General features: G+C 47.1%; 1 long non-coding RNA gene across 2 annotated transcripts; it reads right to left on the minus strand.

Annotated features, from left to right (window-relative positions):
• Positions 1–512: 512 nt before the first annotated feature.
• Positions 513–6,224, minus strand: LOC100519934 (uncharacterized). 2 transcript variants are annotated; one of them, XR_014840160.1, is made up of 3 exons: positions 6,113–6,224; positions 4,946–5,126; positions 513–2,198 (listed from the first exon to the last, which is right to left on the minus strand). It is a non-coding gene; the product is annotated as an uncharacterized LOC100519934 (long non-coding RNA). The 2 variants fall into 2 exon arrangements; XR_002343684.2 differs by lacking the exon at positions 6,113–6,224 and adding an exon at positions 5,491–5,907.
• Positions 6,225–9,406: the final 3,182 nt, after the last annotated feature.

Raw genomic sequence — 9,406 nt, forward strand, 5'->3', positions numbered from 1 at the left:
AAAGCGACTTGTGGTCCTTTGTGTAGATATGAAAACAGTAGGAGTGATTAAACAGACTGAAGGATATAGGGGATGTGCGATTTCCTCTACCAGGAATATTCTTCCAGATCCTCCATAACTCAAGCTCAAAAGTACAAAACCATCCATAATCACTCAACCATGGCCATGACACTTGCCATCCTGGTGTGTTTTCCTCACAGCACTACTTGACAACATACTGCCTATTTGTGATTATATACATATTCTTTTTCTCAACTATAGTAAAAGACCTTGTCCAGCATGTTCAGCATTCAATCAAATCTTCAGTATTGAGACACTTGGCTGGCATTCAAGTTGCTAAGTACAGGTGCCCCTTAAAGGCTTAATGATGTCCACTTTCAGATGAATTCTTTTCACCAAGCTTCACTGCAATGTTCTGTTTAATGGGAAACTAGTGAGATATATTCTTCATGGTTTATAGGACCATGATAACTCAGTGTTCCTTGCGTTGGAAAGACTTAAAATTCAATGGATTGCTCTTTCAGCCATTTTTTATTTACAGTTTGTGTTTAATGCAAATCAATTCCATAACATGAGAAGTTACTATGAATCAAAGCATAAATACACAAACACAATATACAATCCAAAAGAGATGTACAGCATTCAGGTATGAAACAAGAGGGAATGTTCATTCACACACACAGTAGCTTGAGATCTGTTGGATGTGGCTGTTCCAGTGTAGGTTTCTAAAGATCCGGGCGGGGGAGGGGGAAGGGAAATGACTTTGGTTATCAAGACTACTGTGGCCATATTCAATTCTGGAACATCTAAGCATCAGTGTGTGACCATGCGAACAAAAGACTTTAGGGAGTGTCTAGTTTTAAAAAGGTTTCTCTGCATCGAGGCAGTCGTGAAAAGATTTACTTTCCAAAATCAAGTCCACTTTAGGCTTAGGACCAGGTTCTAACTATCTAAAAATATTGACTGTTAACAGAAAGTGTTCCAAATGTGGCTATTCTGATTCAATTTTTTTAAAAAAAGTATTTACAGAGAAGAGTATAAAAGTTTTTCTGAATTTAATATAAGCAAGCTTCCAGTCTTCACTTTCCAAATATTTGATTTACAGTTTGGCTCATTCACATGATTGCCTTTTTAATTTCAAGATTTGTCAAATTTACCTTCAAAACAGATCACTTTTTTTTTAAACTTTAAAAAGTACTCAACATATGCAGGAATAAAAAGCATTTTGAAATTAGTTGAGATCAATGTACTACTCTTGGTTATCATTTAGTTAAATGAATCTAGCACTCTTATTGAATAATTGATAAGTATATAAGCCAAATGTACTCATTATGCTTGGATTTAGGGTCATTCCAATCCATCATTGCGCCCTGGCACATTGCTACATAAACAGTCAAACACAATGTCAAACCCAAAGCCCCAGAGGAAAGAGTTCAGTTCCCAAGAGAACAGTGAGAGCTTATCATAAAATTATCTTGAGTACATCAGTATTAAATCAGTACTGCTGAAAACAGTACACTTGGGATGTACAGTAACACTTGGAAGTTCCTCCTAATGTACGTATAAGTAGAATCATGAAAACTTTCTGTATTACCTAATTATTTTATGGTCTTATAAATTTAATGAACCAAATGAAAACTGAATCTCTGTTCCACATCACATTCTTTCTAAGATAAAAATCTATTCTCATTTTCAAGGTAGAGTTTTATGGGTCCATACTTCTTAAGCCACATTTAAGGAAATCATCTCAACTAATTTTGGAGGTTGTTGATCTTCATCTTGTACAGGAAAACTCCAGCAGATTTAATAATGGCATTCATCAGCTAGTCAAACCCTTCACATGCTCTTCAAACCAATTAAATTTGGGATCCTCGACATTCTCTGTCAGTAAAATTAGGTGTGGGATTAGCAGATTCATTGAATGAAGATTCTTTTTTTTTTTTTTTTTCCTTGTCACACTGGATGTCTAGATGCCATTTGATTTGGGTTTAGAATATGGGGAAGAATAGATGTTTCTTGGCCTGAGTCTCTTAACAGTAGAGATGTAGAAGGGAGACCGAGAGCACGAAGAGACTGGCTGTGGACTGCAGAGCACCGTCACTTGCCTTGGTGGTGGCATTCGCTGGATTGGGGGCGGCCGAAGTACTGTGGGTGGAGTTACTTGAAACTGTTACAAGAGTTGTTTGATTTGAATAAATCTAAAATATATAAAAAGTTATACCGATTAACAGTTGTGCCCACATATACTTAATATGCAATTTAAATGATATATTCTTAGATTGCTCTTTTCCCGTTGTTCCCTTACCCACATCATTTCATTCTGAATTTTTACTTAATCCCACCCAAGATCCTTCTCTTTAGTTTTAAAACCAACTACCTAGAGATACCTAGCAACAGCAGCCAAAGATTAGCAAACAAAAACATTCTTTAGTAAAAGTATGACTTCGTCCTTAACTCTTTACAAAGTAATAAGGAACTAAATTAGTCCAGTTTCTGTGGTATATTGATTTACTGGCATTGAACAAAGGTTTCCTCTATTTTCCAAGACAGGGAAGATTTTAAAGTTACACAAATAATTTGGATTTTTAAATACAGTAATTTGAGACACACAGTATGAGAACTAAGTCACTGTCTATCCTGGATTTGCTTGGTAACTTTCGCATACTTGTTTAATACAGCTTTGCCTTTAACTTAAGGGGCCCTGGGTATCTTAGCTGCTCCCTTGAAATCTTGAAATGATATATAACCCTTCTTGAAAACAGCCACAATATTTGTTTTAAGCTGAAAAATATAACAAGTTCCTGCCTTAAGGCAAAATGATTTCACCCAAAGCGCCATGAAGTCGGTGACTTCACAACAGACAAGAGGATTTGGTGTTGAGTTTTCACCAGCCACAGTCTTCCTGCCTGGTCACCAAGCCCAGTGCTATGGCCAAGGACCGACGTCCCCTCAGTGTCCCACAGCCTGAGAGGCATCATTCACCACTGTATTTTTCAAATCGAGAAATGCACAGTCTATCAGGGGCACGTGCTAATCTCTCCTTTGTCATGGAACAAAGGCAGATGGGAGATTTCAGCTCTCACTGCAAGAGGGTTTACACGGGCTTCTGATTACAGGCGGCGGGACAGAGGACGTGGCACCAGGCAAGCCTGAGCCACACATACATTTATTTGGCTGCCTATCAATCCGAAGATAAAACCATTCTATCTTTTGTTGTAAACACATAAGGTAAACCCAGCTCTTTTTGTTGTTAAAACCCATAAGGACATTAAGCAAACACTGACTAAAAAATTTACAAATCCTATCTAAAATAGGCGAATTTTTAAAATCTCAATCAAGTCAAACATATTTATTGGGCACCTACGGTATCATTCAGCTTGTGCTTCCAGAGAAAGCACTCCCACTAAAAGGAAAGCATTAATGATATAGGAAGTAATTTAAAACAGAGCTCGCTGTTTGGGAACAAGACCTGGTTTGGGATCCCTGAAGGTAATCTGTTCTTATTCAACAAAGCTTCGATGCATCCGGTGACTTTTTTAATTAAGCTCACTGCATCAATAGAAGATGATCAATAGGATCAAAAGATCCTCTAAACCAGAGCAAAAAAATAATTTAATATATTAAATTGACATTAAACATTTTCCCTACCAAACTAGATTTATTCGCTTAATTAAACCCTCTTAAAAAAACTGGGGGGTGGGGGGTAAATCTGGTTGAAAATGAGACGGTCGCGCCCCTCCTCCACCGAGAAATCGTGGAAGGCTCGGGAGCGCAGCCGACCCGCAAGACAATAGGGTACAGTTACCCCGCCCGGGGAAGGGAGCAGAGGAGCGCTCCCCTCTCAGGCTGAGCTCCCAGGTGAGCCCGGCGGCTGGGCGGCTGGGCGGCTGGGGACTAAGGACCTGGCGCACTCTTCTTTTCGGAGGAAATGCTCAGGAGACAGTCCTCAGAAAGTCCCAACCGAAGGCGATGGAGAGCCCCCGCTCTGGCACCCTTGCCCTCCACTTCAAGCCACAGCTGCCGGAGACAAATGCCTCTTCTGGCCCTCCCGGCGCCCCCAGCGTGGGTGTTCCAGGGTCAGCCCCTAGTCTCCCTTGTGGCCACCGCGCAGCCACCCGTGGGGCAGCGCAGGCAAGGTCGGTTCCCGGGACAGAAGATCGGGGGAGGGGGTGGCCTGACGGGGACAAAGCCTGGCGGGGACTCGGGGCAGAAACGTCCCACCCGCCGCCTGCCCAGAGCAAGCCAATCTGGCTACCACGAGGTTCCGAGTAACAAGAGATAGACCTGTTAAGGTTGCTCCCGGAAAGCGCAGGGTCATAAGGTCCCTGCCCAGGTTTCAACCTCGAATCATGCAGGACTGGGGTGGGTTAATAGAGCCAGATAGCTGAGGCTTCCCTGGCATCCACGAACCAGCTGAGTGGAGGATGGGAGAGAGCGGCCCCCCTCCCCCCCGCCAAGGGGATCGTCCCCTCTCTTTGTGTGATGCGCTGGGGACGCGAAGACACTCGTACAGAGAAGCGGGGCGCTCATGGGATCCAAGGAAGACCTTCCCTAAGGGCCTGAGGTCTCCAGGCGCTCCAGAGGTGGGGAACTCACATTCTCTTCCCAGCTAACGCCTCGGACTTCTCAAAGGGGACGGTGGGCGACAGGCTGCCTGGGAAGGGCTGCGCGGAACCTGGGGTGGGGCAGGGTTTTCCTAGCCCACGCATGGAGCCGCATTGTTCCCGGGGCCGAGGAAAAGGTGGGGGCAGCCTCCAGAGAGTGAAAAGTGGGCTCCACATTGCCCTCTCCCACCCCCACCTCAGACCAGGTTATACCAGATTCTGCATCCGCGTCTGCGTCCGCGGCCCGAGATAGGGACGCCGGCTGGTCCCGTGGGAGCGGCCTTACCGCCCTACCGACCTCGGGCGCGGACCCCAAACTCCTCTGGGCCCCAGGGCCTCACCTGCGTAGGTAAGAGCAGTGCCAGAAGCAGCAGCCACAGTCCGAGTCTGGCCACCATCGCTCTGCCCATGTCCGCTCCGTCGGTGCGCGGCGCGTCTCACTGGATGCGGGGTGCGTGCGTAGAGGACCGCTGGCTCTTATCAAGCGCAGGCAAGGTGGGGAGCGCGGCCGGCGGGCGGGACCTTATATACCGGGACAGCCACAATAGCCGTGACGTGGCGCTGCCCGCCCACCCGCGCTCCCCTCCTCCGCCACCACCCCCCGCGCGCGCCTGCTGGCCGCCTCCCCGCCTCCGTGCCTCCCGGCCCCCTCCTTGCTCCCCGCGCCCTCTCCCTGCGCGGGCTTGGGGACCCCGGCGTGCAAGTGGGCGGCCGGCGCCTCTGGCTCCCCGCGGGATGCTTTATGTTTCCCCGGTCGGGCAGCGTGCAGGCTGGCACAAGCGCCCAGCGACTCCCACACAGGACCCGGGGCGAACTCGCGAGCCACACACGCCGCTCCTGGGGCCCGGCCCAAGTTTCCTTTGTTTCCCCGGACCTGCCATCTTACCCCCCAAAAGGAAAGTCTGAGCCTCCCGCGCCGCGGACAGCCTCCAGCCGCCGCTCTGACTGCGGGGCGGGCCCCGGAGCGCTCTCGACTCGGGTTTTCTCACATCCCCGCCCCAGAGGAAGGGGAACTGTGCGGGCTTTGTGTGTGTCCCGGACCTAGCGACGAGAACCAGGGGCGCAGCCACGCGCGTGCCCTTCCCAGGCTGGTCCGCTGAGCTCGCAGGCAGCGCCCGCGCTCCGAGCTGTTTGTGCTCGGCCCCGCTCCCGCCCCTTTCCCCAGCCATTTGCTTTGTTTTGGGAGCTCCTCGTGTTCGCCTGGCTGTGGGAGCCCAATGGGGCATCCCAGGGCTGCATCCTCTCGAGAGTCGGGGAGACGCGCGCCGGGCGCGGACCCGCTGCCTGAACACTGGCGACGATTGAGTTTCGGCCCCTGGCTCACCAACCTGGTGCCGCCGCCGGCGGGCGCGGGACCAGAAGACATCCCCCCCCCACAAGAGTGATTTTCCCCCTCCCCAGTCCTAAAGGGTCCTTGGGGGGAATCACTCTTCTAGGGTGGGGGCTGTTTTCTGGGGCCCCCCCCCACACACACACCCTTCCTTTGCGGCTTTGCTCCCGGGACATACGCAGAGAGCGGAAATCTCCCTGGTGGTCAAACTAGAATTCGTTGCTCCACTGGAATTCCTGGGGACGCACTTCTTTGGTCTCCGTTCCAACGCACTTGCTCGTTTTGTGTTTAAAGAGCAAAAGCTTTCGCGATAAACCTTTTACTTTAACACAGCTGCCATTAGGCAATGTAATGAACTGGCGCAGATAGGACATTAGTCATTCTGCAGCCTTGAGTGGAATATATTTTCCAACCATCCTATTGTGAAAACTTTTAAGCATACGGCGAAAGTGTAAACTACTTTACTCATGGAAGATTTTTGGTTTAATTTGTGATTGTAGGACTTAATCTTTTCTAAAGTTTGCCAAAGGGTTTGCCGTCTTTAAAGCAAACAGCGACCAAATATAGTAAGGCTGTAAATTTGTTTAAATTTTACTTTTGCAGAACAACCTGGTTAAACAAGGTTTGCTTTATGGAAGCAGAACAGTACTGGAATCCACAATAGTCGGTCTGTGACGGAATGGGCCTGTGTGCCTTACTGGTCAGCCACTTTAACTCAGTAACTTTCCATGTGTAGTATGTACTTGGGGACACAGGAATTTCTGTCCTGCACCAGAGGACTTTCCTGTTTAACAGTGTTATCACATTGTATGGAAATAACTTGTCCTTTTCCAGGGCGTGAACAGGCTGTGGCCCAGAAGTGCTTAATTCCAAAGCATGACCCACAGTAGGTTCTCCAGTAGCTGCTTGTTGAATTAAGTGGTGGTATTCATAGGATACATCAATTTTGTTCTTTATCTTTTTTTTTCTTTTGGGGGGATGAGGGCGCGAGGGGGGTAAGTCCTTAGCGTGTGAAAGTTCCTGTGCCAGGGCCACAGATCAAACCTGCAGCATAGCAGTGACCCAAACCACTGCAGGGACAATGCCAGATCCTTAATCTGCTGTGCCACAAGAGAACTCCTTTCATCTTTTTTTTTTTTTCCCCTATTCCTTTTACTTTCCTCCTTCCCCGTCCTTCTCTTTGTTATTAATTTGAAGAGATGAGCTAATGGGGTGGTTAAGAATAAACTCTAGAGCCATACTGCCTCAGTCCAAATCCTTGTTGTGCTACTTTCCCTTGAAGCAAAAAGCCTCAGTTTCAGAGTTCCCATCATGGCTTGTCTGTAATGAACCCGACTAGTATCCATGAGGATTCCGGTTCGATCTCTGCCCTTGCTTGGTGGGTTAGGGGATCCAGCGTTGTCATGAGCTGTGGTATAGGTCACAGATGTGGATCGGATCCTGCACTGCTGTGGCTGTGGTGTAGGCTGGCAGCTGCAGCTCTGATTTGACCCCTAGCCTGGAAACTTCCATATACCTCGAGTATGGCCCTAAAAAGGCCAAAAAAAAAAAAAAAAAAAAAGCCTCAGTTTCTTCACCTGTAAAATAGAGATAACAGAGCCATTATTAATTAGTTAGTAAGAGCTATTATATATAAAGTGTTAGAGCCATACCTGCCTTACATTGGGAGCTGTTAGGTGGTTCATTCCCAGGAACCTTCTTTGAAGCTGTGTGATTCATAAAAGAAATACGCAGCTTCTTTGCAACTGTGTGATTCATGAAAGAAATACACAGCTTCTTTGCGATTGTGTCGCAAAGAAATAAGAAGCACCAAATGGTCCCCAAAAACTGATAAGTCATGTCATCACCAGCTAATGAGACTGCATTAAAAAAAAGAAAAAAAAGCAAGGCTCTTGATATCCACCTAGCAGTTCCCATGGGTATTCTATAGGAGGTGTTAGCTGGGGCTTTGGCAGTTCTGTACCCTGGAGGCTTAGCCCTCCTAGGGAAGTCCTCATTGCAAATTCCCCCATATCCCTCTTTCCTATATGTGCAAGAAACTCAAGGCAACTGCCTGAACCTTTCCTCTAGATTTCTTTTTGTGATGCCTTCTTCCTGGTCGTTCTTCTCGTCTCTTGATTTTCCAGTTATTTGTTTGCTTTTCCCTTAGCCAATACAGCTCATGCTCCTAAGACTACACTGTGAATCTCAATTGTTATCCTACAATTTTTCTTAAGACACATGGCCAATTTCCATTTTTAGAGAAAAAGTATTTCATGGAATGACCTTGAAACCAGTGGATTCCATAAATTAACATATATATGAAAGACATAATTTTAAGTTTTAATATTTTTTCATGAGATAGCATGTGACCTTTTTGTGCCTTTTTTTTTTTTTTTTTTTTTGCCACACCCATGGCATGCGGAAGTTCCCAGCCAGGGATCGAAGTCACACCACAGCAGTGACCTGAGCCACTGCAGTAACACCAGATTCTTAACCCACTGAGCCATACAGGAACTCTGTGACCTAACTTTTTTTTTTTTGGTCTTTTTAGAGCCACGCCCACGGCATATGGAGGGTCCCAGCCTAGAGGTCAAATCCAAGCTACAGCTGCCGGCCTACACCACAGCCACAGCGGTGCAGGATCCAATCCACATCTGTGACCTATACCACAGCTCACGGAAACACTGGATGCCCTAACCCACTGAGCAAGGGCAGAGATCGAACCCACATCCTCATGGATACTAATCAGATTCACTTCCACTGAGCCACAACGGAAACTCTGGTGACTTAACTTCTTGGTGCTAGTTTTCTTATGAGTAAAACTAACGGAGTAATACATGCAGTCTCTACGTGCAGAACTGTGCGGGGTAATGAAGGGCCAGACTGACACACCCTGTGATAGGCTTTGGAGTCAAACCTGGACCTAAACACTGCTCCACCACTTTCTAGGGGTTTGATCTTACATGAGCCTCCCAGGCTCCTACACCTCATTTGGAAAATGGGCTAATAACACCTGCTTCACAGGGGTAGGCTCTTCACTGAGGTAATACAAATGTTTAGCAGAGGGCCTGGCACATATTAAGGACTCACTAAGCTGCCACTTCTATTGCTGTAGGATATGTTCAAGATAGTGTGACTTTTGAAGTCTTTCATTTGTATAGCACTTGTTCTTTTTTATTTATTTTTTTATTTTTTTGTCTTTTTGCTATTTCTTGGGCCGCTCCCGCTGCATATGGAGGTTCCCAGGCTAGGGGTCGAATTGGAGTTGTAGCCGCCGGCCTACACCACAGCCACAGCAACGCCAGATCCGAGCCACGTCTGCAACCTACACCACAGCTCACAGCAACACCGGATCCTTTAACCCACTGAGCAAGGGCAGGGATCGAACCTGCAACCTCATGGTTCGTAGTCGGATTTGTTAACCACTGCACCACGACGGGAACTCCACTTGTTCTTTTTTTAAGCATCATGGCAGCGGCATTTTATATGT

Source organism: Sus scrofa, chromosome 1 (genome assembly GCF_054392235.1).
Source record: "Sus scrofa isolate SSC_HxYL_T2T_F1_AM1 chromosome 1, Sscrofa_HxYL_maternal_Yorkshire_Landrace_v2.0, whole genome shotgun sequence".
NCBI classification, from domain to species: Eukaryota; Metazoa; Chordata; class Mammalia; order Artiodactyla; family Suidae; genus Sus; species Sus scrofa.